The 27638-nt window shown below is 51.8% G+C and overlaps 1 protein-coding gene across 1 annotated transcript in view; it reads left to right on the top strand.

Moving 5' to 3' along the window:
• Positions 1-10148: 10148 nt before the first annotated feature.
• ANXA11 (annexin A11) overlaps positions 10149-27638 on the top strand; it is a 39855-nt gene continuing 22365 nt past the window's right edge. The window contains 1 exon segment of the mRNA XM_038534469.1: positions 10149-10280. The gene's annotated coding sequence lies outside the window, so the exon portion shown is untranslated.

Here is a 27638-nt window from a genome sequence, read left to right on the forward strand (position 1 = left end):
TGCCTGGGTGACTCAGTCGTTTGGGTGTTTGACTCTTGATCGCAGGCCTTGATCTCAGTGTTGTGGGTTTGGGCTTCACACTGGGTTCCATGCTGGTTGTGAAACCTACTTCAATAATTTTTTTTTTAAAAAGTGTTGAAATTTGCCCACCATTTTCTTCTCTCTTGTTCCTTTTGCCTTTGCAAGTTTTCACCTATGCTATTCCTCTATTGCCACAGTACTGGGAATCAGAGAGGGAGAGAAAATAAACTTGTGTTGCCAATCAACCAGGTTTCACTGGACATATGCATTGTTCTAGTCTCTTTCTGTAACAGTTGATGGATGGATGGTACTGGAACTATGTTCCATGTCTATTACCTTTTCTTTTCTACTTTCTATTTATTTATCCCTTTCTGTTTTCAGGGAAAATTGCTTGGTCCAATCTGTTAGCTCACTAGCTCTTTGGCTGCATACATTCTACAGCTTAGCTCATCCACTTGGGGCAGCTTTCTTTCTTTAATTATAAATATATTTTTCATTTCCAACATCCCTAATTGGTTCTTTTTCATCTTTTCTTATTTGAAAATATTAATTATACCTCAAAGCCCAGTACTGGTAGCCCTATTTGCTCTGTTTAGTCTTGGAATCTGGAGGCAGACAGCCTGGGATGACAGAACTAGGCCTCCTAAGCTATATGGCTTTGTAGGAAGTTACTTAATCATTTACACCTTAGCTTCCTCTTTTGTATAAGGGGATAAAAATAGTCCTGCCCAAAAAGATTCCTGGTCAGGTTAAATTTTTTAAAATATTTGCCATATATTTAGTATAGTGTCCAGCATATAAATGCTTAGTAAATGTCAGCAATGATTATGAGTTTCTTCAGTCATAAATCTTCCTTTCATGGTGTTGGTACTTCTCAGATGGTATTTAATTTTTTTGGCACTGAACTCACGTCTGCACATGAGATTTCCCGCAAAAAATCTGTTTGCATAACTCCCTCTGATGGAACAATGATAACCACTTTGCAAATGTGTGTGTCACACATTCAGAATAGGCAGGATGGGCAGCGTGGATGCTCTTATATTTGATCTTTTGGGACTTAGCTGCTACCCTTTTCTTCTTGGCTTTACCATCCATCTGGGCCTTGCCCTGTCTTTCACTCCCTCATATGTGGAGACCGACACTCCTATCTTGGCCCTCTTGCCTCCAAAGATGGGGTTTGAGGAGATGTTCAGGGGTCTACTCATCCAGCTGCTCCCATAGTGAGCATAGCTCACCCTCCCATCAGTAACCTGTTAGCTCCCTCTTGTTCCAAGCCTCCCCCACCTCGGGCATGGAGTGTCCCGTTGCTGCTCCTGCTTTTGTAGCATACAGTATAGAATACACATTGAAGACTATATGTACTGTATGCTCATGCGCTAGGTTGAAATGTTATATATCTTTCTGTTTGCTTTCAATTTCTCAGAAATTCTTCAGTGCTTCTAATTCCCTGAACATTCTCTGTCACCTTTTTTAAAAATACCATTTTTCCCCCTTTCCTGTCATTTCTGGAGCTTGGGGCTGAGGAGAGAGACTACAGCATGTGCTCAGCCCACTCTCGTGAAGGAGGAAGTCAGAGAGCTTCTAGCAAAGATGACAGTTAAGCAGAGTCTTGGAGGATGAGTAGGAGCACCCAAGATGAAAAGTAAAAAGAAGGGTATTGCAGGCTGAGGGGACAACATGAGCAAAGGTATGGGGACATGACATGGTGTGGAGGTGAGGATGGATTACAAGCAAGTTGACATTTTGAGAGAGGGCAGATTTGCATGCACTGTGAAAAGAGAGGCAGGGCAATGGTCCTCTGTGTCAGGCTAAGAGCTTAGTCTTAACCTGGAGAGCCCAGGATGGTCCTAAAGGAGTGACACAGTCAGATGTGCATCTTATACCACCCTGGAGGACATATCTGAGGGGGATGAGACTGGGGCCAGTGAGACCAGTTAGAAAGCTGCTACAGGAGTCCAGGCTAGAAATCATAAGGGCCTGGAAACTAGAACAGTGGTACTTAAGCAATGGAGAGTAGGAGTCAGAAGCAAGAAATATTTAGGAAGAAAAATCCATAGATAAGGAGGATTTTCTAATAGTATTGTATTTGTTTAGCAGAATAGAAAGAGAGTTCAGTCTTCTTCCAGTATGGTCATATGGTTTTGTAAAATTTGCAGAAGTAAGCTATTTGAGCTGCAAACAATTAATACTGCTGATAGTATCATGTCGTAGGGGCCAGAGGCAGGCTGCCCAAAATGTACCCCAATGATGTATTGATTATTTCAAATTGACGCTACTTGGGGAAAAGCAGGTGCAAGACACTAAGCCCTTCCTCTGTCCCCCAGAAAGCAGGAAACAAATCTCCTGTACAAAAGGTACCCTTCCCATGCTAAGAAATAAAAAGACATCCTTATCACCAGATAGGAACTTTAAAGCCAAGAAAGCTGTAGAAATAAACCCTGTTATTTTATTTTATTTTTTTTTACTAATCTACTACTCCAGCCCAAAATCTGCTTCCTTACTAATCAGAGGTCTCTACTATTTTTTAATCCTGTCAATTCCTCATAATTTATCATCTCTTTGTCTAAAAAGTATAAAAACTGCCTGACTTAGTTATTTCTTCAGGTCTCAATTTCAATATTGGGCCTCTGTGCACACATAATAAAACTCTGATTTTTTTTTTCTCCTATTAACCTGTCTCACGTAAATTTAATTCTTAGTCCAGGGTGCCTGGGTGGCTCAGTTGATTAAACATCTACCTTCTGCTTGGTCATAATTTCAGGGTCCTGAGACCAATCCCCTTGTCAGGCTCCCTGCTCAGCAGAGGACTTGCTTCTCCTTCTCCCTCTGCCTTTCCCCCCATTCATGCTCTCTCTCTCTCACTCACTCTATCCCAAATTAGTATATAAAACCTGTTTTAAAAAAGAATACATATTAAAAAAATTATTAGTCCAACTGTAAGAACTTGAAAAGTAGAAGAGGAATTTTTTCTTTCCTATACTGTACATTTGTATCACTATTGTCAAAGTTGGAAATATTATTAGCAAGTTTCATGTACGGACTATGAGATTTCTGGGTATTTTAAGTTTTTCTGTGCAGTGTCTAATCTTAAATACTTCTTTAATTGATACAGGTATTTTACAGCCTGTCATGGATGTTCTCATTGTAGTGGTGAATTGAGTTTTATGTTATTCTTGCCAATGTAGTTCATATAAGGTCCTCATAAAATGTCATCTTTCTTGATGTGTACATCTAGAATTTATACATTCAATCAGTACAAAACACACAGTATAAGTTAAGATGCAATACAATGAGGTAAAGAAAGCGTTTAATTTCACATGCAGGCAGTGCTCCTTCAGTTTGTGCCTTATTATGCAGTTCTGGTAAAATATGTTTCCTGAAATTATTTTTAAAAAGATTTATTTCTATAGGTTTTATGTAATAATTGCATATGTTGCTTTATCAAGCATATTCCCCATGAAAGAGAACTTCCATTTTAAATGGGTGTGGATGAGGGTTCTTGGGTGGCTCAGCCACTTAAGCGACCAACTCCTGATTTTGGCTCACCTCATGATCTCAGGGGCATGAGATGGAGCTTCTTGTCAGGTTCCATGTTCAGTGCAGAGTCTGCTTGTCCCTCTCCCTTTGCTCATCCTCCTGCTCGCACTCTCTCTCTCTCTCTCTCTCAAATAAATAAATAAAATATTTAAAAAACAAAACAAAAAATAAATGGGCGTGAGTGAGAATAGACTTATATGCTCAAAACTTCATACATACAATGGTTGGAAGAACTTTCCATTGATTAGTTTCTGGTTCCAAACATATCAAATCTTGTTTCTCCTTCACTGCCTACGTATTTCTGAAAACAGGTGCTATAGGACATGTATGTTTATTATTGAGCCATCTCCAACTCTGCTGGCTGAATCAGATCCATTTTCCTAGAAACCATTTCTACATGACAAGACGAGCAGTAATGTAGCTACACACGGAAATGACTGCAAACAGCATAAACATATTCCACTAAAACCTAACTAAGTAACTCTCCAGCTCATCTTTTTTAAGCTAAGTCCCCAAAATGCCTATGGTTCCCTGACATGAGGCATTTTGGGAGAAAGAGCCAGATGTCTTAATTGTTTGTACTTAACATAGCTCACCTTTGCAAACTCTACAAAAACATCAGACCACAGAAAAGTTTGGTAAGCTTCTCCCATGAGAAGCCCCGAGAAGTGAGGGGCCCTGCAGTGGTATCTCAGCTGAAGATATAGAATCCAGGAGAAGAAACAAGTTGGGAGGGAAAGATGGTTAGTTCAAAGTTTGGCATTACAAATTGGAGTTTTATGAGGGATATTATGGTAAAGGGGTCTAGTAACAGTTATTTATTCATATGCTTTTAATTCTAGTATCATCTCCCTATGAAACAAAGAAAAGTCACACAATCCAAAGGGAAGTAGGAAAAAAGAAAAAAGAAACAAAGAGAAATCGTATTTCACATAATATTCAAAATATTAATCCCCTGCAGGGCCTGTTTGCTGACCAGTTAGAGACTTGGAAAAGGTGCTGGGGGGTGGCGGGAGCTGTGGTAAGCATTGCCCCTTTGTGTTGCTAGATCAGGGGAAGGTCAGGGGTGTGGGCACTGTGAGATCTCAAGGCAACAGCTATTTACTAAGCAGGATGGAAGAATTTTGATTTTTTATAATTTACAGCATTTTACCAATGTGTTTTAGGTGAATATCAACCCTGAGTGTGTGTATATGTGTGTGCATATCTTCAAAAAGGGACAGAAATAAGTCCAAATATTTCTGTAATCATTACTAATATAAACTAAACTCACCAATTAAAAGCTGATACTCAGATGGAGTTTTTAAAATTTGTTAAAAAAAAAAAAATGTGTCCTTTCCAAGAGAGAAACCTAAAGAACAGTAAAGTCTGAAAATAAGAGAGGAAAAACATATACCAGACAAATTCTGTCTTAGATAGCAATACTAAGAGCAGATATAATAATTTTTTAAGGAGAAAAGTAATAAAAGAAGAAAAGTCACCAAAAGATAAACCAGTTATGAATTTATGTGAACCTAATAATTTGTTCTCGATATTATAAGGCAAAATAAGATCAAATTATAGGGAAAGAGGGCACTTGGGTGCCTCAGTGGTTGAGTGTCTGCCTTTGGCTTAGGCGGTGATCCTGGTTCCTGGGATCGGGTCCTGCACAGGGCTCTCCCTGGGGAGCCTGCTTCTCCCTCTGCCTATGTCTGTTCCTCTCTCTGTGTGTCTCACATGAATAAATAAATAACATCTTTTTTAAAATTATAGGGAAAAATTGGCAAAGTACAATAAAAGTGGAAAACGTTAAATCAATCCTCTCATAAATCAATGGATCGGAAAAAAACCTGGGGTATAGACAATCTAAATAACTAGATTAACAAACTGGATAGAGAAACACATGGAAAGAAGCTTGTGCCTTCACAAAAACTGGGGCATTAAAAAAAAAAAAGTCTATCAGGCCACAAAGAAGTCTCAACAAATTCCAAAAAGAGCACATTTCTCATCTCTAAGCATTACAATCAGAAATCTACGACAAAGTGTTTTTTTTTTTTTAAAAAAAGCCATGGAAACAAGCTTCTAAATAATCCATGAATTAAGGATGAAATCCTAATGGAAAAAAAAAACCAAAATATTTATAAGTGAGAGATAACAAAAGCATGGCATGTTAAAACTTGGGATATGTAGTTAAAGCAGGCTGTAAGAGGGAGATTTACAGTCTTAGATACATTTGTTAGAGAACAACACCAGAGAGATTTGGAAAATAAGTGACCTTCATGTTCAACTCTAGAAACCAGAGAAAGAATACCGGGGCAAATCCAAAGAGAGAAGGAACAGACCTGCCAAGATACAAGCAGAAATGAAAGCAGTAGATAATTTTTAAGAAAGAATGAATGTGATTTAAAAAATTAAAAGTTAATTATAAGGTTTGGCCAGACTGATCAGAAGAAGCCTTTCTGATCCCATCCTCTACACTTCCCTCTCATCCACCCCAGAACACTTTTTCTTTTAAAAGATTTTATTTATTTATTCATGAGACACACAGAGGCAGAGACATAGGCCGAGGGAGAAGCAGGCTCTCTGGGGAGGGGGAAGCCCCGTGCAAGACTGGACCCCAGGACCCCAGGGATCACGCCCTGACCCAAAGGCAGACCATCAACCACTGAGCCACCCAGGTGTCCCCAAGGACCCTTTTTACAAGCCTATTATTTTGTGAGGTATTTATGATTTATTTGTTTCTCCACTAGAGAAGAGCTATGTTTAGAGCAAAGAGCTATGTTTAGAGTTTTTTTGGTTTGGGTTTTGGGGTTTTATTTGTGTGTGTGTGTGTTTATTGTCGTTCTCTGTGGCATCCAGCACAGGGCTGGTCACATTGGCTGTACTCAAACATTGTGCAGGGGCGCCTGGGTGGCTCAGGTCATCTCAGAGTCCTGGGATGAGCCTGGGGTCAGGCTCCCTGCTCAGCTAGGAGTCGGCTTCTCCCTCTCCCTCTGCTCCTCCCCCTGCTCATGCTCTCTCTCTCTCTCTCCCCCTCTCTCTCTGTCTCTCAAAATAAATAAACATTTTAAAAAGCAGTCTGTGCAATGACTCACTGTAAGGAAGATTATAATGGTCCTGTACCACTCAGAGCTGTGCAGCGAGCACCTGACTTTCCCTTGCCTCATTTGATATTTGAATCAGCCCCTAGCAGCAGTGAAGCAGTGGCTGCTTTGCAGATTTTCATAGATCATTCTGAAGATTTTCTAGGAGAGAAAACCAAGGCCCAGAGAACGGACCACTTCCAAGAGACAGAACCCAGGTGTTTGCACAGCAAACCTCAGAGTCTTTTCCCCCCACACAAGTGTCCCTACCGAGTCGGAGCTCAACATAACGTTTGTTAAGAATAAATGGTTGAAAGTCACTGAAGGGCGAGCCCAGGGGCAGCCGTTTGCTCTCCCGGCCTTGCAGAGCTCAGCCCGGAGCAGAGAGTGTGTGCTGCACGCCAAGGAATTCCGCTCTGCTTGGTTGGGTGTTTTGTTGTTGTTGTTGTTGTTGTTGTTTTTGACTATTCCAAGAAGCTTGTCTTTGAGGCCGCGGGGAGCCCGGGCCACGGGCAGCGGCGCAAGTGTCCGGGCAGAGCCCCGGGCGCCCGCTGTGACCTTCCCCGACGAAGCCCCCAGCCCCGTGAGCGCCGGGCGACCGGGCCTCGCTGGGAAGGCCGCGGGCTCGGGGGATGGGGGTGTGGGGGCTGTCGAGCATCTCCCCGCGGGCACCCCGCGCCCCGCAGCGGCTCCCGGCGCCACTGGCCCTCGCTCCTCTCCCGCTGGGGATGGGGCGGGGCCTTTCCTCCGCGCGCCCTGCAGCCTTTGGCCTGAGTTTCAGGCTCCCGCCCACTCATCGCTAAAAAATGCAGCTCAGCCCCGAAAAAGGGCCGCGCCTTGCGGGAAGGGGGTGTGGCACAGGCCGGGGAAAAGGACTGGGTCCCCGGGGTTCGTAGTCTGGCCCGCGGCGGGCTGCCCGAGGGCGCGGCCTCCGCACCGCCCCCGTCCCGGTCCCCGCAGAGCCGAGGCCACAGTCTCCCCTTCGGCCTAAGGCGCCCGGTCCCTCCGGCTCCTCCGGCTCACAGCGTTCTGCAAATGCAAACGGCACCATGAAAGCTGTTTGCAAGAGCCCCCAAACCGGCAGCAACCTAAATGTCCTTCCCTAAGGACCTAGGTGACAGGCAGGCACCCTTGCGCACCCCTGGGGGCCTCGGGAAGAAGATCTACCGCGTAGATCAAGGTGCGCTTCCATGGAAAGACCCCTTCCCCGCCAAGAGGTAGTGAGTAAAAAGGCACGTCGCAGAAAAACACGGCGCCATCCTTCTAAGTAGTACATCTAGGGGAATATATACACTCGGGGTGTTGCAGAGAAATAGACGTGGAGGGCACATCTAAAAGCAGGCTGGGAGGGTAAAGAGAGAATCTCAGTTTCTGAACATTGCTTTTGAACTACCATATATTCATATAGTATCTGTGTCACCTTTTTTTTTTTCAAAAATAAACTTTTTTTTTTTAGCACAGTTCTATATTTATAGAAAAAATGAGAAGTTGACCCTTGGTTTCTTCTATTATAAGCCTCTCCTATTAGCATGGTGCTCTTGCTACAATGAATGAGTCCATATTGGTGCCTTATGATTAACCGATATCCACACTTTATGTAATTTCCTTAGTTTTTACATAATGTCTTTTTACCAGGATCCCAGCCAGGATACCCCACTATATTATTGTCCATATCCCCTTAGGCTTTCCTTGGCTATAACAACGTGCCTTGCAGGTTTTCCTTGGTTTTGATGACCTTGACAGTTTTGAGGAGTTCTGTCCAAGTAGTTTGTAGACTATCCCTCAACTGGGGTTTGGCTCCCGTTTTTCTCACAGACTGGGAATATGTATTCTTGGGAGGAAGACCACACAGGGACAGGCTATCACTGCCGCTTTATCTCTCTTGATGTTAACCTTGATCACCTGGCTAAGGGGGTTTGTTGGGTTTCTCCTCTAGGAAGCTACTCTCCCCATCCCCACCTCCATTTCTTTTTTTTTTTTTTTTTAAGATTTATGTATTTATTCATGAGAGACACAGAGAGAGAGGCAGAGACACAGGCAGAGGGAGAAGCAGGCTCCCTGCAGGGGAGCCGGATGCAGGACTCGATCTCAGGACCCTGGGGTTAACGACCCAAGTGGAAGGCAGATGCTCCATCGCTGAGCCACCCAGGAGCTCCCCCAAGTCCATTTCCATACTGTGGCGTGACCTTTTGGAGTGTGGGAAGCATCCTTTCCCCGAAGAAGGGTCGCTAACAACAGTAGGCAGGGCTGGAGGGGGCTTGGAGAATGTCCTCCCCAAGAACGGGGCTCAGGGTGCCACCCGCGAGGAGGCGGGCGGGGCAGGGGCTCCTCGCTGACCTCCGGGCGCCCGCGGAACCTCCTCCGCGCGCACGGGAGCCGGAGGGCCTGCAACTTTGTCCCGGGGGCCCGGAGGCCGCGGCCGGCCCGTTAGCGCTCCCGGCAATCACCTGGGGATGGGGCCGCGGCATGCCCGGCCCCGCCCCGGAGCGCGCGGGGGCCCCGACGAGCTTTCCGCCACGCGGGCTCCTCCCCGGCCCCTGCCCGGCCCCGCCCCCTCCCAGGCCCGGTCCCGCCCCGGGGCGCGCGGGGGCCGCCCCGGCAGCTTTCCGCCCCGCGGGCTCCTCCCAGGCCCCTCCCAGGCCCCGCCCCCTCCCGGGCCCTGCCCCGCCCCCTGCCCCGCCCCGGGGCCCGCGGGGGCCCCGGCGAGCTTTCCGCCCCCGCCCCCGCGCTCCTTCCCCCGGCCCCGCCCCGCTTTCTGCCTGGCCCCGCCCCCTCCCGGGTCCGGCCCCGCCCCCTCCCAGGCCCGGCCCCGCCCCCGGGCGCGCGGGGGCCCCGGCAGCTTTCCGCCCCGCGCGCCCCTCCCCCGCCCCCGCGCTCCTTCCCCCCGGCCCCGCCCCGCTTTCTGCTGGCCCCGCCCCCTCCCAGGCCCGGCCCCGCCCCCGGGCGCGCGGGGGCCCCGGCAGCTTTCCGCCCCGCGCGCCCCTCCCCCGCCCCCGCGCTCCTTCCCCCCCGGCCCCGCCCCGCTTTCTGCTGGCCCCGCCCCCTCCCAGGCCCGGCCCCGCCCCCGGGCGCGCGGGGGCCCCGGCAGCTTTCCGCCCCGCGCGCCCCTCCCCCGCCCCCGCGCTCCTTCCCCCCGGCCCCGCCCCGCTTTCTGCTGGCCCCGCCCCCTCCCAGGCCCGGCCCCGCCCCCGGGCGCGCGGGGGCCCCGGCAGCTTTCCGCCCCGCGCGCCCCTCCCCCGCCCCCGCGCTCCTTCCCCCCGGCCCCGCCCCGCTTTCTGCTGGCCCCGCCCCCTCCCAGGCCCGGCCCCGCCCCCGGGCGCGCGGGGGCCCCGGCAGCTTTCCGCCCCGCGCGCCCCTCCCCCGCCCCCGCGCTCCTTCCCCCCGGCCCCGCCCCGCTTTCTGCTGGCCCCGCCCCCTCCCAGGCCCGGCCCCGCCCCCGGGCGCGCGGGGGCCCCGGCAGCTTTCCGCCCCGCGCGCCCCTCCCCCGGCCCCGCCCCGGCGGCTGCGGCACTCCAGCCGGGAGTGTCCCGAGCGCCCCGAGAGCGCGAGCAGGACGGAGCTCCGGGCCGCCCGAGGCGCCGCGGCCGGGACGCACGCGGAGAGAGCCGCCGCCGCCCGCGTCCGCCCCTCGCGGCCCCCACCCCTGCGGTCGGTGGCCCGGTGAGTGAGGGCTCCCGGCCCGCCGGAGGCGCGGGGCGGGGCGGCGGCGGGGACCAGGTGGCCCGGAGCGCTTCCCCCCGCGGGGGAGCCCGGAGCGCCCGCGCCCGCCCCGCGCCTCCCGGTAGCGCGGCCTGGCGGGGGGGCGGGGGAAGGATGCTGGAGCCGGCTGGTCCCCGACGGGCGGCGTCGGCCTGGCTGCCCTCGCCTCGGGGCGGGCGGTGCACAGCCTCCCCCCGCGGCCGGGGCCGGGGCCGGGGCCGGGGCCGGGGCCGGGGGCTCGGCGGGTCCCGGTGGCCGCGGGGACCACGGGGTGGGCCTGCGACCTTGTACCCGGTGCGGGGATGGCCGGCGGCCCGGGCCCCGCTGACCCGCGGAGCCCTCGAGGGCCTGGGTGCCCTCCGGGAGAGGCTAGTGCTAGGAGAGCTCGTAGAGCGGGCTGGCTTCAGGAACTTTCCTCCGGTTCGGGAGGACGCGAGTCCCGGGAGCTGCGGCTCGCGGAGATCGTTTGCAAGGCGCTTAGAGAGAATGCGGAACCGTCCCGGCCCGAGGTCACCTGTGTTTACGCTCACCGCCTTTCCCCTTTGAGCTACAGTTTCGGGGAAGGATTCTTGAACTTTTCTCTCTCCCTGGGCTCTACCCCGCCCTTTGAAGGCTTAAAAAGGCAGAAACCAAGCTTATTGGTTTCCAGGACAGTTGTGAATTCCCTTCGGGGGAGAGAAATGAAGCTAGCCCGTTCTAGCTCGAGCAGGTCACACTTGGCCCCCTGCGACCTTGCTGTCCGTCCCCCCTCCCCCAATCAGTGACCTTGCTTCCGGGATTGGATGTGTTAAGACAGACTCTGGGTATCCAGGGTAGCCAGCCACTCTGCTCTCTCTCCCAGACCCCTGCTCCACCCCTGGCTGCCCGGACCCCACCAGGCCTGGAGTGGTGCCGTGAGGGGTGAGCCTCTTCCCTGCCTCTTCCCTGCTCACACAACAGGAACAAAAAGCTTGCAGGGGAGGGCAGGGCTGAGTCCAGGAGCTGGACCGGCAGGGTGTGTTCTCTTGCTCACCCCTGAATGGCTCTCATTATGTTCCTTGTTGCTTCCTTGCTTCAGTCCATTGTTGGAGATTCCAGGAGGATTAACAGTGCTCCTTCCCTCCAGGCACTGCCCGGTGCTTCTAGGTGGTCTCTGACAAGATAGGCCAGGTGAGGTGCCAGGGACACTTGTCGCCCTGGCATTGGGTGCTCAGTACCTCGGGTCCCGCATCCCTCCCCAATCTTGTCTCTTACTAGTCTCTTACTAGTTTCTGTACCTTGGTTACCTCGTCTTTAAAGTGGCGGGGGGGGGGGGGGGAAATAATCCCCACCTCACCAGGTCCTCGTGAGGGTTAAATGAGTTAATATGTTATAACGATACAGCCCAGGCACTGACCTGAACTGGCAACTGGTACACCCTACCTGTGTGCTCCAGGTGAGTGTCCTCCACGCTGGGTAAAGCTTACGGCAGGGCCTGGGACAGAAGTAATCATCTGTAACTGTCAACAGTAATAATATGGTAATGATCGGGTCATTTCTTTTGTGCAGCTGGGGGTCCAGTCAAACTGAACTGCTCCTGCCAGTTCCTCAGCTTTAGTTCTTGTCATTCTGGGCTCCTAGAATGCCCTCCTTCACAATCTCTGCCCATTAGTCCCCACCTTCCTGGGAGCCACCCAGGGGACTGCTCCTAGCAGGAAGGGACAAGACATACTCTGAGCCCATGCAGCCCTCCTCCTCCTTCACTCCTTTGGCACCACTTCTCAGCACTCGCCTTGCTTTAGTGTTTGTATGGCCACTGTCTTATCTCTTCCCTGTCCTTTGTCTTTGGAGGGCAGTGGCTGTTTCTTACTCCTCTCCTGGTCTCATGGCACCCAGGATGGGCCTTGTCTAATATATGTGCTTTGCAGATGTTAGCTGCGTGAAAGAGGCAGGCCAGGGAAGTAAAGTTTTCCTTGATCTTCGACCTCGAAGGCTGAGTTTGGGTAGGCAACAAAAGAGAGCGTAAGACGGAAATAGTCCAGAGAGATGAGATAGGGGGCTGGCTGAGAGGCCCCTTTGACTCCCTGATGGAGCCTGGGCAGGGGTGACAGATAGGGCTGGCCTGGATTGCTCTACCTAGAAGGCCCAGATCGATTAGCGATGCCTTGCTCATGTGATTCAGGGGAGGATGGGTAGTTTGGAGTGTCAGGAGTAAGAATCCAGCCAGAATAGGTTAGTGTGGGTTCTTGGGAATTCACTGCAGAACAGAGAGAGGAGGGGAAAAAATGCTGATGTAGGCAGGAGGTGAGTGTAGCAATGAAATCTGTGTGGAGAGCTGGATATACAGAGGACCCAGGGCCTTTCTGGAGCTCCCCCCTCCTTCCTCTTGGATTCACCTCCTTCTTCCCTTTCTCCTTGAGCCTGAAGTAGCTCCTGGCACTTAATCCCATGGGGGAACATTCAGGGAAGAGTCTGTGTGCGGGTGTGCTTCACAATCACAGTCAAGCAAGCGGACTCAGGTCTTTCTGGACTTTTCTTTACAACACCTTCCAATGCCATTGTGCCCGGAGCGTCAGGAATTTGAGTGCTTCTCGATAGGAAAGCTCTTAGGGGAAATGAAGGAACTGAAGTTTCTTTGTTGGAGATTTGCATTTTTGAAAGGAGGTGTTGGAATTCAGTGGAGCTTTCTAATAACGGCCGAAACCATGCCACAGTGGGCCCACTGACCCTGGCCCCTGCACCCTATGAAATAAAGGTTTGATGTCACCCAGTGGTTTGTGTTTGGGAAGATCCTAACAGTACAAGGGCCCAAACAGTGACTCAAATACACCGATGTGAGAAGGTAATGGGTAAGGGCAACCGGGGACTCAGGAGACAGTTCTAATCCGTTTTGGGTCACTGGGACAAGCTGGATGGTAAAATTCCTACCTCAAATGGTTGTTTGCAGAATCTGGTGAGAAGATGTTTGCAAAGGGGGTTTAAGATCAATCGGGGTGTGGTCATGACAGTGTTGATCTCTTGGGTATATTACTGCAAGGACTCTTGAGACAGGATGGAGTGTAGATGGTTGATGCCTGGCTCTGTGATCCTTTAGTACCTGGTCTTCCAGGGGCTTGTGCTCCTGAAAGTCCCACTGCCTTAGCAGAAAAGAAGGGAAGAATTGTTCCTGAATTTGCCAGAAAAGTCTGTTGTCCCCAGCCTTTGACACCTGGAGCCTTGGGGAGAGGCTGGCTGGGAGGACAATGAGCTGAGCGGAGTCTGAATGAAAGTGGGGAGGAGAAACCCAAGAGGGGGTTAGCTGGGCTGGGGGTGGGGGGGCACGTGTAAGATTAAGCCTGGGAGTGGCATCTCTGGGGGGGAAAGGGTGTTTATGTGGGGGGTTGGTGATAGATGTGAGCTCGCTGTGTCCACCTAAAAGGTCACGGCTATTTTTAGGAAATGGGTGACAAAGCATGTTTCTATTGAACCAGCATTAGTGAGTACCCACTGTTTGCCCAGCCCTGTGCTATGTGCATAAAAGCAAAGTCCACCTCACCCAACCCTAGGTTGTCTGCCTGGATTCCCCTGAGACGCGGGATACTGGATGAGCACCAGGTCCGGAGGGTGGGCAAGATCATGTCCATCATCAAAACCATCCGTTTTGGACATGTAGCATTCGAGGTGTCCTACCACGAAGGCGGGTGTGTCTGGGGCTTGGAGGAATCTGGGTTAAAGAGACATTTTGTCTAGATTGTATCTGCCGAAAGGGCATGATGAGATTGAGGAACTCACTTTGAGCATCTGAGTAAAGGAACATGGCCCCATGAAGGAGCTATGAAAAGAGCAGTCCATGAGGGGAAAGGAAAGGCAGGACAGTGTCCGATCACAGAAGCCAGGGAGCCCACTTAAGTGGGAGTGGCCAGCGGTGGCTGTTGCTGTAGGAAGTGACAAGGAGGATACTCAGAGCTGCGTTAGCTGTGGCTGTTTTGCTGGGATGTTGGAGCAGAAGCCAGATGGGAATGAATGGGCGGGGGAGTTGCAGGAGGTGCAGATCTGGTGATGCTGAGTGAGACAAGCTTTGCAGGGAACGGGAGGGATTGGTGGTGCTGGAGGAGGCCCACACTGAGGGGGTGTTTGTTTCTCAGCTCATCCTTCTCCCGAGCCACCCTGAGAAGTTAGCAGCGTGGGTGGCCTGCAGCCAGGCCCCCCCCCCCTTCCCCCGCGTCCCTCCATGTCATATGGACACAGGCACCTGTAAAGGTTTGCTTGTTTCACAGAATGGATTTATGCTGCACACCTTACTGGGCAGCTTGTGGTTTGATTAGTGTATCAGGGGCAGTAACTCTGGGTTAGTGTTGATCTGGGCCAGTAGCCACTGTGGAATGTTCTACGGTACAGAGGGACCATAATTTATACCACCTTTCCCTTATTGATGGGTATTGAGACCATTGGATATTTTTATAATTTGAAGTAGTGTTGGAATAAACAACCTATAGGAGGACCCTGATTGGAATGTCATTGAATGTATTTATTTATAAGGAAGAGTTGACATTTTTATGACATTATCTTTTCCAAATCAGGAGCAGGTTACAGGCCTCGTGGTATATCTTGACTAGATTATCATGAATGGGATTCCAACTGGATTTGCTAACTGGCTAAAAATTTTTTTGTATCCTTTCCACTTTTTTTTCTGTTTGTTGGTCATTAATTTCAACCTTTATCATTATTCATCCCTTCTTACTTTTGGCTTTGTGTTTATATTGCTCTAGCTGGTGGGCCTTTGAAAGGCTCACCTTTCTGTTTCTTTATCGTTACTATGTAGATCAGGATTTTTTAAAATTAATTTATTTATTAAGAAAAAAAATTTATTTATTAAGTAATCTCTACACCCAACACAGGGCTCAAACTCAGGACCCTGAGATCAAGAGTCACAGGCACTTCCAGCTGAGCCAGCCAGCTGCCACACCATGTAGATCAGTCTTGATCCAAGAATTTTGTTGTTATTGTTGTTTTGTTTTTTAAAGATTTTATTTATTTAAGAGATAAGTGAGAGAGAGAGAGGGTGAGCAGGGAGAGGGAGAAGCAGACTCCCCACTGAGCAGGGAACCCGATGTGGGGCTTGACCCGAAAGCAAATGCCCAGCCTACTGAGCCACCCAGGCTCGCCATCCGAGGATATTTTAAAAGACAGCATCCTATATTTCTAAGTAGTTTTGTGGGGAGTATGGTCATATTTTAATGTTGACTGCTGGTGTTTTCGGGTTATGATTAGTGAATGTGATCAGGAAATTTCTTCTTGCTGTGCCGTATTACGATTTTCTTTGTGGCAACTACATGATCCATACCGGAAGATTTCATGGATAGGAAGGACTGTATTCTCTGTGGGACACAGACTGTAGCTGCATCTGTTAACTTGAGCTTGCCTGCATTCCCCTGCCTATCGGCCCATCACATTCTGAGAGATGTTCCAAAAATTCTCACTATGATCTGAGTCAGGCTGTACTTACATTTGTTCTAGGGGTAGTAAGGTGACATCCGTGTTGGCTGTACACAGGTGTATCAAGCTTACCTTCGCGGATTGTATTTTGTGTCATTTGTTGTTTATTTTAATGTTTTTGTCCTTTGGCCTTAAGTGCCACGTTATCTGCATTTTAGGAGAATATATGGCCGAGGATATGCGAGAATCCTTTCTTCTTTACCTAAAATTAATAAATAAGTGCATTTTGTAAGATAGTAGGTGAAAGGAAGACGAGAAATGTAGAGGCAGACGTCAGCCCAGGGCTCTGCACTGGGGCCTGTTTCGGTTCAGGCTTATGCTCAGCAGGTGGTGTTCAGGTCTCCCCCACCTGCTTCTCAGCTCCCCGATTATCATGAAATAATCCGGTCCCAGTGGTCCCCACAATAGCCGACTTCTTAGGAGTGATGGTTAAAGTGAGCCCAGCTGCTGCTTCTCTGCGCTGGTGACTCCTGCCCCTTCCTTTGTGTCCAAAGACCCGGGCAGCTCTGATTGGCAATTACCCTGTTCCTTCCTCGTTTGCGACAGCACATGGCCTTTCTCCATCCCGCAAGGGATGTGACAAAACAGTACGCAAAAATGTCCCAGGGCCAAATGTCAGATGCAGCTCCGATGGCTGGGCGTCCCGCTCTTGGTTTCGTCTCGGGTCATGGTCTCAGGTCATGATCTCAGGGGTCGCGGACTCAAGCCCTGCATGTCTCTCAAATAAATAAATCTTAAGAAAGAAAGAAAGGAAAAGAGGAAAGAAAGTTTCTTTTGTGCTCGGCACGTGACTGGGGTTTGGGCTGGGAGGAGGGCACAAGGCGGTGATAAAAGGACAAACTGAATGTGGTGGTTTCTGTCTTTGATGGAGAATTCAGACTGTTCACATACAAGGTATTCTCAATTTTATTCCTCAAATCTTGCTTTCTGTTTATTGTTCCTTACACTTGAGTGTTATTTCTGTCTTGATTCCTGCTGACTTGGGTAGGTTTCTCATCATCCCTCTTCCCTACCTCGCCTGCACTAGGATTCAGGTATGGCTGTGGATTAAGAGAGGAACCCCCCTCTCTTTTCAGAAATTGGAGGTCGGGGTCAGTGTCTACTCCCTGAGGATGTCCTGGCACCAGGCTCCTTGTGCATAGTTGCTCCCAGCATTCTCTAGGGCTGTGTTTTCAAATGTGAGCATATGTAAGGATAACCTGGAAGGTTTGTTAAAACACACATTTCTGGGCTCCACCCTTAACGGCTCTGATGTAGGAGGTCTGGGGTGAGGGAGGCCTGGGGATCTTCATTTTTGACGGCCACCCCGGCTGCATTGACTGCTCCAGGTGCTTCCCTTAACCTGTGTGGCCCGGGACAGCTGACTTTCCGGGCAGGGCCCTGCCTGGTTGCCAGGGAGGCTCGGTAACTAGTCCCTATTTGAGGCTGCCGTGTGCCAGGCAACAGTTTGTGATCTGTGACGGAAGTAAGAGAGGCCAGATGGTTGAAGGGGACAACCAGAAGTTCCTGGGACACCACCCACTGCTGGCCTTGATTTGAAACTCCTGCTGCGTTTAATTTGAAACGCCAGTCTTGCCATTGGCTAAGCCAGTATCCCTAGGTGGGGGAGCGGGAATGGTGTGGCTTTGCTGATGCTCTGCCTTGGGAGTCGGTCCTGTCCTCTTCGGGCCCCCGGGGTAACCTTTACATTTCCACAGTCCCTGCTCCAGCGGGGAAGGTGGGGGAGCCCAGAGGTGTGCGGAGTGGAGGGGAGCCAGCCTGGGCCCTGAATGCATCGGCCTGGAAGCTGGGAGACCTGGTTCTGGCGTCTGCCCTGCCCCCCCCCCCGCCCCCCAGTTCTGGGACGTCAGGCAGACAGATCCTTCTACTCTCTGGGTCTCGGCTCCCCCCATAGTAAAATAGGCCAGTTGAGGCAAATGAGTTCATGAAAGCCACTTCCAGGTCCAGGATTCTAGGGTTCCTGTGTGATCCAACGCCAGTACGCCGGGAACTGACTTTTTATTTCTAAGAAGTGTCTTTCAGAACTGGCTTGCTCAAGTCCATCCCTGCGGTAAGGCTCAAACACTACCCCATTGCCATCGGCCCAGCCTGCTTTGTCCGGAACATCCCCCGGCTGCTCAGCCCTAGGTGCCAGCCCTCAGAGGACAGTCTGAGGCGCTGCCTGGCTAATGATTGACATGGGCTCCAGCTGGTGGTAATCCACGGCCTGTGGGTGGGGAGCTCAATGTTTAACAGTCCCTTGTGCAGGTTTTTTGTCCAGTGCCTGGGAAAATGTGGCCAGGACTGGTGTAGTGCTGCCCTGGGGCTTTCTGGCTTATTTCTGGGGTTTAATGGTACTGTGCCCACACCTGAGAGCTGAGGGCAGGGCCCTGGGGCTCCGCCATCCCTGCGGACGGTAAGGCCACTTACCCCCTTCCCAGTAGTTAGGGATGTTCACGTACCCTCTCCAAACACTTGCGGCCCTGCCTTGGTGTGGGAGGGAGAGAAGAGAATGTCCTTGATGGACGTGTCATCCTCTCTGCCCCCGGAATTCCTGGAGCCTGTGCACCAGAGCTCCAACCAAAGAGGCCGTCAGAACAGGTGCCACCCAGGATATGGAAGAGATGAATCAGGGTCCACTGGTGTCCTGGCAAAGTGTGAGGACGTCGCCGTGCCCAGCACTGTGCTAGTTAGCAGCAGGAGTTTGAGAGGCCTGTCCTACAGCCTGGGGTTCTGGCCCTGGCACCAGTCGGGTGTGTGACCCTGGTTTGTCAAGAATCCTCTCTGTGGGCAGCCCGGGTGGCTCAGCGGTTTAGCGCCACCTTCAGCCCAGGGCATGATCCTGGAGACCCGGGATCAAGTCCCATGTTGGGCTCCCTGCATGGAGCCTGCTTTTCCCTCTGCCTGTGTTTCTGCCTCTCTCTGTGTCTCTCATGAATAAATAAATAAAATCTTTAAAAAAGTGTATTAAAAAAAAAGAATCCTCTCTGAGTCCCGCTTCCCTTGAGGTGATAATATCTGTCTTGTAGGAATATTGTGAAGATGAATAAGGTGATATAATGAGGGATTATGTGTCTCGATCATAGGTACTGGGAAAAGGGAGTACTATTAGCATGCTAGAGGACGTAGAAAACTATTTTAGGCCAAGTGTTGATAAGTTCCAAGAAGAGCAATCATTAGGGGCAGAGACATCAGGGTGGGCTTCCTGAAGGAGGTGGAGCTCCATCTTGGCCAAAGGCAGGCTGGAATTGACATAGACATAAAGGAGCCAAGGAGGACCGACCAGGTGGAGGGAACTATCTGAGCAGAAGCCCTGAAGGTAGAAGGTGCCAGGATAAGCATGTATTTCCTGTGCTTCTTTCTGTCACACAAATACCTCTGGGAAGCTGCTGTTTTCTTGCCATGGCACAGTATGGCTCTTGGCCCAGGCCCTTTGGCAGAGCTTAGGATCCCACCTGCACCGGGGTCAGCCTGTACCTGAGATCTGAAAGAGAACCTTTTCCTCTGCTGTGAGCTGTGATCTGTGGGGATTTCTTTCCACTTCCAGCAGCACAAGGCTGGCTGGGGACGTTGTCACCATTAGAAGAGAAGCCGCTGGTAAGTGTTAGTTGAAGGAGAGGTTTCCTGGGGCTTCTAGGTGAGGCTGGGATGCTTCAGCCATATGGTGCTGGAATAGACATTCTCTCCTGTCTTCTAGGTTTGAGGGGAGCGAGCTTCTCCAAAGCCATTTGAGCAGGTGCTGGCTCCCTGCTGCCTCCCATCCTGGTCCTATCCACTGCCCCTCTCCCCCCAGGTCACCCTGAGAGGGCATCTGTGCTGGGCTGTGGGCTTTCATGAGGCTCCTTGCCTCTTAACTGGCAGGGCCCTGGGTGACATCATCTGTCCCTCTGACTACACGTGCAGGTGTCTGCAGGGACAGCCCAGGTTGGGACACAGTGGGCACACCTAGCCGAAAGTGTGTGCCGCCATGAGGAAAGGTAGGACCTGTGTTGCTGCATTGCCAATTTTTCCGTTAAATAATGATGATGATGATGATGATGATGATGATGATGTCAGGCCCAGAGTCTCTTTTCCAGCCCCTCGACTCCCCACTAGGAAGTAAATGTGAACTACGAAACCCTCCTGTGGCCCCAAGGTCCACAACCATGACCCCTCGCAGGCTCACCCATTTATTAAGTGAGGGAGAAAGATGCCCAGAAAGCCTCATGTTGACCAAGGCCCATCAGACAGAAGCTGGTTCTCTAGACTGTTCTCCCACCTTCCTCTCCCAAGGAATGCATTTCATGATCCTCTGCTACAATCTCCGTTCTTCTAGGAATGCCCTCAGACCCCCTGTGGGTAACTTCCTGCAGCTGCGCTCTCCCTCTCCTGTGTATGTCCCCAGGCAGGAAAGCCTGGTGTGGGCCAGGCCTTGGTTGTTCCCTCTGCTTTCCCAGGTAGTCTAGCCCAGTCCTGGGTAGCCTCTCTGAGCCCCGAAATGGAATTACCGTGAGAATAATGGAGTGTAAGCTTCAGGGGACCCCCTCGCCCCCACCTCACTTGTCTTGGCCCTTCCAAGGGAGGGACCCCAGCAGTGAATTCATAGAGTCCTAGCAATGCCGTGTATCCTCTTAAGGAAGGCCCTGAAAATTGTGTAAGCTCCAGGCCCCACAAAACCGGGACCGGCCCCTGTAGCTGCAGCAGCTGGCTGAAATCCTACCGTCTGGACAGTGAGCTCTTATTTGGGGGGCAGGAGGTAGGGGTCCTGGGCCAGCCCCCTTAGGATCTTGCTGTGTCACCTTGGCAAGTCACTTCCTCCTCTCTGGTTGTGTCAGTTTCCCCATTTGTGAAATGAGAGTCGAGGTGGGGAGGGGAGGAATGAACTGAGTCATTGCTAGGGCTGAGTGAGCTCTGGTGCCCCAGTTGCATGGTCCTGGCGGGTTGGGGTGTGATTGCCCTGCCTGTGCCTTCTCCCTCCCCAGAGTATTTGCATTGCTGGCTGGGTGTGTCTGGCCTGGCCACACGCAAGCCACTCAGCGCCGAGTCTCACCATGGTGATTCATGTTGACTGAAGATACAAGGGAGCAAAGCTTTATTGAGCTCTGCTTCCCAGGCATGCGGGAGAGGCGAGCCCCTGGTCCTTCCTTCTCGGTCGGAATAGCGTAGTTGTGGTCTTTCTGGTTTACGGCTTCTGTTCCTTGTCAAAGAAAGCTTGCTGGGTTACGTAGACTTGTGCACGGATCTCTTACACAGGAGAGCAGAGGCCTTTTCAAAGAGAACACTCTAGAAGGATCTGGAAGGAAGGAGATCGCTGTCTGTATTAGTTTTCTGTTGTTGCCATAGCAAATTAGCACAAACTTAGTGGCTTAAAACCACACAATTTATTTTGGTGGTAAAATAGACATAACATGAAACGCACCATCTTGAGCACGTTTTCAAAGGCATGTGTCGTTCCTCGGCACTAAGTACATCCACGCTGCTGTGCAGCCGTCACCAGCGCCCCTCTCTAGAGCTTTTCCACCTGCCCCAGCTGAGCCTCGGTCCCTGAGGCAGCAGCTCCCCAGTTTCCTCCCCTCCCCGCCCCTGGCGACCACAGTCCTTTCCGCTGTGGCCGGGCCGCTCCAGGCACCTCCCGGGAGGAGTCCCACCGTGTCTGTCTGTCTGTGATGGGCTCCTTCCGCTCCATGTGGTGTCAGTGCTCAGTCCTGTCGCAGCGCCTGTTGGAAACTCCTTCCTTTTCAAGGCCTAATAATACTCTACCGTGTGTTCTACAGCACGTCTCGTTCGTCTGTTTCTTTGGATGGACATTTGGGTGGTCTCCACCTGTTGGCTCTGGTGGGTAGGGCTGCCGCGAGCAGTGGCTTCCTCGTGGGGTTGGGGCCTGCTTTCGGGTAAGCGCACCTGCTGTACTGTTGGCCACAGAGGCTGCGCCGCTTCCACACAACTGCTGTCTCACACTCTTGTCTCATGAGTCTCCTGCTCTTTGTTGGTCGGGTGATGTCTCTCCTGGAGGAGAATGCACTCTTGTCCTTTGCAGCTTCGAGAGGCCGTTTGTGTTCCTTGGCTGGTGGCCGCCTCCTCCACGGCTGGGATCCCTCCCATGCTTCAGATCTCTCCTCCTCGTTCTTTCTTTTCATCCTTAACCCAGCCTGGTAAGGGTCTCTGCTCAGGAAAGGACGCATGTATTTAGACTGGGCCCACCTGGATGGTCTAGGATAACCTCCCCATCTCAGGATTGGTAATCCTAATTGCATCTGCACAGTCCCTTTCGCCATGCAAGGTCACACGTTCACAGGTTTTGGGGGGCCAGGGTATGGACCATCTGGGATTTTTTTTTTAAGGTTTATTTATTTATTTGAGAAAGAGAGAACATAAGTGGGAGGGGCAGAGGGAGTGAGAGAGAGACCCCCAAGCGGACTCGGTGCTGAGTGTGGAGCCCGACACGGGGCTGGATCCCATGATCCTGAGATCATGACCTGCGCTGAGACTAAGAGTCGGATGCTCACCTGACTCCGGCACCCAGGCACCCCTGGGATATTTTTGAAGGACCTCATCATGGAACCCATGGTGCCTTGATCTCAGGCTTTGAAAAGTCCTCCCCTCCATCCCTCCCCCTTACCAGTGTGGTCCTGAGAAACCCCATAATCATATATAGAGTTGGTTAGGCGCCCCCTACGGTGGGGCTGGACACCTGGTACCAGGCTCTGAACAGGAGCTTTGATGACCTTTTCCAAACATCAGAGCCTGTCCTCTTTGGCTGCTTGGGAGAGACCAACGTCGTGTGAGTTGGTCACAGAGGTGAGAGCTTGTCCCGAACTTTACAAAGGTCTCTCCTTTTTTACTTCATTCAGTCCTCACAGTGACTGCAGGGTAGGTGGGCAGGTCATATCTGTAGACAGCGCGGAAGTCCAGAGATGTGAAAAGTTGCCCAGGGAAGGGCACACGGCGAGTAGCCGAGCCAGGACCCAGACCACAGGCTCCAGGCTAATGCTCCCCAGGGAGTAGGTTAGAGCACACCGAGCACCTGCTGATGGGCTACGTGGCGGGTGGCTTTAGATGCATCAGCGTAGCCATTCCTCACAGCCACGCAGTCCGACAGATGTGTCTTCCCCAATTTTACAGGTAAGGAAAGGGCTCAAAGAGCTGTGGCAGCGGGCCCAAGGCCACACAGCCCGCAGGTGGTAGGGCCAGACTGGGATCGCCATCCGTGGACTTGAAGCCCCATGTGTCACCCTGGCTCCTCCCGAGCAGTGTCGAAGATGCTATCAGAGCTGTGTGGGCTGGGGGAAAATACAGCAGAGCCGAGAAGCTTCCTGTGACCGTGCTGTGAGACTTGATGGGGGAGTGTGGTCATGTGACGATGGGGAGCGGTGTGGAGTGTGGGAGCGAGTCACCCCGCAGGGGATGTGGGGCCGGCGTGGTGTGGCTCAGGCCGAGGGCCCTGGGAGGAGTCTCTGGGCAGCCCCTCCCCACCCGGAGCGGGGGTCCAGGGAGGGGGCTCCCCCAGTTCCCTCCTGGCCGAGCCGCCGCAGTGTGTGGGTGTGCCGCCCCCCGGGGCCCAGGTGATCCTGGAGGGCCGCGCAGCGGGGAGGCCCAGCCCTGTCTCTCCTCAGCCTGAGCTGCGCTGGGAAACACAACCCGCAGTTGCCCTTTTTGGGGTGGGGCGGGGTTTCCTGAGGTCCTGGCCACATCGGACTTGTCACCGCCACCGTGACTGTCACAAGAGCCTTGGCAGCTCCACGGCCCGCCGCCCGGTGGCGTGGGCTTGGCTGTGAGCTGGGCCTTGGTGCCACGGACGGGTCCGCCTCATTTCCCGTTGCCCGGAGGTCCCGGGCCGGCGTCCAACTAAGCGCGGCTCCTGCAGGGGGGCTCGGCGTGGGGTCTGGGGCGCCTGCTTCCCCCTGCTCGGCTCGGGGACCGCGGCTAGAAAGGTGCCCGGGAGGGGAGGACAGGGTTCCCGCTGCCGGCGGGGTCCTGGTGTGGGCGTGCTCCCCCTCGTCCCTCGTCCCTTGTCCCAGGCCTTCGGGGCTGCCTCCCCGCGCCAGGCCCCGGGGCTCCAGGCGGGCAACTCCACGCGACCCCTGTTGGCGCGTCCTCCCCGGGCGATGGGAGCACAGCCCCTGCCGGGCCTGCTGCTCGGGGGCTGGGGGTGTGGGACAAGGCCCTGGAGGCGGGGTGCACCCCTCACATCTCTGCCCCCACCCCCACTGCCCCTACGTTTCTCATCCCAAGAGTTCTCATGGCTTGCGGCCCTCTGCGGCCCTCTGCTGTTTTATACTGGAGAGCCTGATACAGGATGGGTTAAGCGGTATTAGGAGAACATACTTGGTATTGAACTGTTACTGTGCCCATTTCACACATGCGGAAAGCTGAGGCCGGGAAAGGTTAGGTGACCTGCCCCGGGGTCACACCTGGTGGAGAGCAGCACGGGGATTTGAGCCTGTGCACTAGCTTCAGAGTTCGTGGGCTTCTCACCACCCTCTCCTGCCTTTGATGGAGTACCTGGGGTCGCAGTGAGGCCTGATGACTCGGTTCCTGATCCCAGGCTATTCCGTCAGAGGTGTTTTTCAGTTTTTGAGATGCTCGTTTCTGCGGCCAGTGGGCTCCACGAGGAAGTGTAGTATAAGATGGGGGTGAAAGTCCTGGGCTTTGGAGCCTGGCTGCCGGGGTGTGAATCCTGGCTCAGTCATTTACTGCCCGTAACCTTGGGCAAGTCCCCTAATCTCCCCATCCCTCAGTTTCCTTATCTCTAACAGGGGATCATAATCTTAGTGTTTGTTTTATAGAGTTGTTGTAAAATTGAATTCCATGTAAAGCACTTAGCAAAGTGCCTGGCACGTATTAAAGGGTTCAATAAATGTTAACTATTATTATGATTGCCTAATAAGCTGGGAAATTTGGGGATAATGTTAAGCAGGCTCCTTTGTTTTTGTGTGTGTGTGTTTTTTTTTAAAGATTTTATTTATTTATTCATGAGAGACACACAGAGAGAGGCAGAGACACAGGCAGAGGGAGAAGCAGGCTCCATGCGGGGAGCCCGACGTGGGACTCGATCCCGGGTCTCCAGGATCACGCCCTGGGCTGAAGGCGGTGCCAAACCGCTGAGCCACCCAGGCTGCTGAAGCAGGCTCCTTTGTTACAGGACTTCTCAGAGCCTTTACCATGCTATTGTGAATTGGCACTTTGGGGAGGGGATGTAGTGGGCAGCATTTTTCTAAAGTTTTTGGACAACTAATCTCTTTCTCCTTTTACATTTTTTCTGTCTAAATTCTCAACTTGCAAGATGCTAAGCTGGCATCTGAGAACACTGTGAGGAAGCGCTGAGCTGTATCTGTACATACATCAGGCTGTTTGTGCTTGCCACAGCTGAGCTGGGAGTGGGGTCCAGGGTGTTGCTGAGCCAGCTCTAGGGACTGTATGTGGCGGAGCTGGCTGTGCCTGGCTTCCCTCCTGCCCCCTGCCCATAGGTGTGGGGAGAGGGAAGAGGTGCGAGCCTAGACACCCGAGGATCTCTGGATTGTCCTGCCAGGATGAATGGCCTTGGCAAACCCTGCTTCAAAGCGTATTTACTGCCCTTAATTCTGCCCTGGGGAGAGGGGTCTTAAGGTAGGCCACCTGTGGCGGGACTGGCTGGACCCCCAAACTAGCCAGCCAGGCGCGGGTTGTGCAGCATGGCCCTGTTAGGACCAAGCAGGTGGCAGGCAGGCTTCTACCATGGGTCGTCCCCCCAGGTGTGTTTCTGGCTTCAGTAAACAGGGTCCCTGGTGTATTTTAGCTGCAGAATGAACTAAGGGAGGGTGGTGGTGGAAATTAGTCTTCAAGGTCCCTTCCAATGCGAACATTTGTGAGTCTGTAAACCTGGGATTGGGGTAAAAACCTAAAGAGGTGTCCCCTTTAGGAGTCCTAAAATGCAAAAGGAAGGATGAGCCCTGAGAGGGGAAGCCCCTCCATCCCCCCTTCACACCCTTGGGAGAGCAGGGTCTGGGGAGATCTGGACCTGGCTCCAGGTCACTGGTCAGGATCCTTTTCCGTAGGAGATTCTTGGAAGTGGATTACTTTTTTTTTCTGAGAGAGAACGCATGCGAGGGAGAAAACACGTACGTGGTGAAGGAGGAGCAGAGGGAGAGGGAGAGAGAATCTTAAGACTGTGCCCAGCACAGAGCCTGACACAGGGCCCTATCTCATGACCCTGAGATCATGACCTGAGCTGAAATCAAGAGTCGGATGTTTAACTGACTCAGCCACCCATGTGCCCCAAGGAAGTGGATTATTTTAAGTGGATGTTTCTGTCTTGCTTTGGGCCTCATTCACGCCGTGTCTGGATCATTGCCTCCTCTTGTCCGGCGCAGTGACCTGGGGAGGAATGCCCACCACTCCCAGGGCGGTGTATGGAGGCCAGAGGCTGCCCAGACTGGCTGAGGCCAGCTAACTCTTCATCTCCCCAAACAGTGCCAGGAGGAATGTCAGGTAGGAATGTGTGCCGTTAATTACACCTGAGTCCGCCCAAACCTGGCCTTGTACTGCAGCGAGGAGAGTCTGCAGATAAGCGGATCTCATGCTTTAAAGCAGTTGTATGAGCACATGAACATACACCGCACACACACACACGCACGTGCATTTACGTGGGTGCTTTTGGAGGGGGTCTTGAGTTACACATTAGAAACTGCTCAGTGGAGACCTTGCAGTAGAGGGTCAGACCTTTGGTTTTCTCTTTGTGCCTTTCTGGTTCTGTTTGAATTTCCCTCCAGTGTGTTCTAATCTTTTTATTTTATTCCTTTATTCTGTTTTTTAATTGTTATTTTTAAATGTAATTTATTTTTAAAGCAGTTTTAGGGTCACAGCAAAATGGAGTGGAAAGTACATCACTATCAACACCATCAATATCCATGATCAGCACCCGTCAGCGGGTGGGGGAGGGGGCGGGGGGACATTTGTTGCAATTGATGAACCTACGTGGTCACATCCAGAGTCCATAGTTTATTTCAGGGTTCACTTCTGGTGTCGTATGTTCGTGGGTTTTGACGAACGAACCCGCCACTTTAATATCATACAGAATAGTTCCACTGGTCTAAAAAACATCCTCTGTGCTTTGCATGTTCACCCTCCCTGCTCCGTAATTCCTGGAAACCACTGATCTTTTTACCAAGGATTAGTTCTACCTTTTCCAGACTGTTGAGAGTTGAAATCACGCAGCCTGTAGTGTAGCCTTTTCTTATTTGCACTTCAGCGCCCCGCGTGTCTTTTCATGGGTTGATGGCACACGTCTTCTAATACTGACTAATGTTTCATGGGTATTTATCCATTCACCTACTTAAGGCGTCTTGGTTGCCTTCAAATGTAGATCATTATGAATAAAGGTGCTGTGAACATGTGTGTGCAGGTTTTTGCGTGGACAAGTTTTCAGCTCACTGGGTTGAATACCAAGCACTACTGGGTCAGGTGCTGAGACTGTGTTTACTTTTTTTTTTTTTTTTTAAAGATTTTACTTATTTATTCATGAGAGACACACAGAGAGAGAGAGAGGCACAGACACAGGCAGAGGGAGAAGCAGGCTCCATGCGGGGAGCCCGATGTGGGACTTGATCCCAGGACCCCGGGATCACGCCCTGAGCCGAAGGCAGGCGCTAAACCACTGAGCCACCTGAGCTGCCCTGTGTTTACTTTTATAAGAAACCACCTGATCGGGAGGTTTTGCATTCGCACCCGCGGTGAGCAAGAGTTCTATCGCTCCCATCCTCACCAGCACTTGGTGTCTTCACTGTTCAGGACTCTGGGCGTTCTGATAAGTACGTGGTGGTACCTCATTGTTTAATCTGCAATTGCTGAATGATGTCCAATGGGGAGCATCTTGGCATGTGCCCAGATGCCATCTGTGGGTCTTCTTTGGTGAAATGTCCGGGTCTTTTGCCCATTTTTCTAATCAGGTTG

The sequence above is a fragment of the Canis lupus genome, chromosome 4 (genome assembly GCF_011100685.1).
Source record: "Canis lupus familiaris isolate Mischka breed German Shepherd chromosome 4, alternate assembly UU_Cfam_GSD_1.0, whole genome shotgun sequence".
In the NCBI taxonomy this organism is placed as follows: Eukaryota; Metazoa; Chordata; class Mammalia; order Carnivora; family Canidae; genus Canis; species Canis lupus.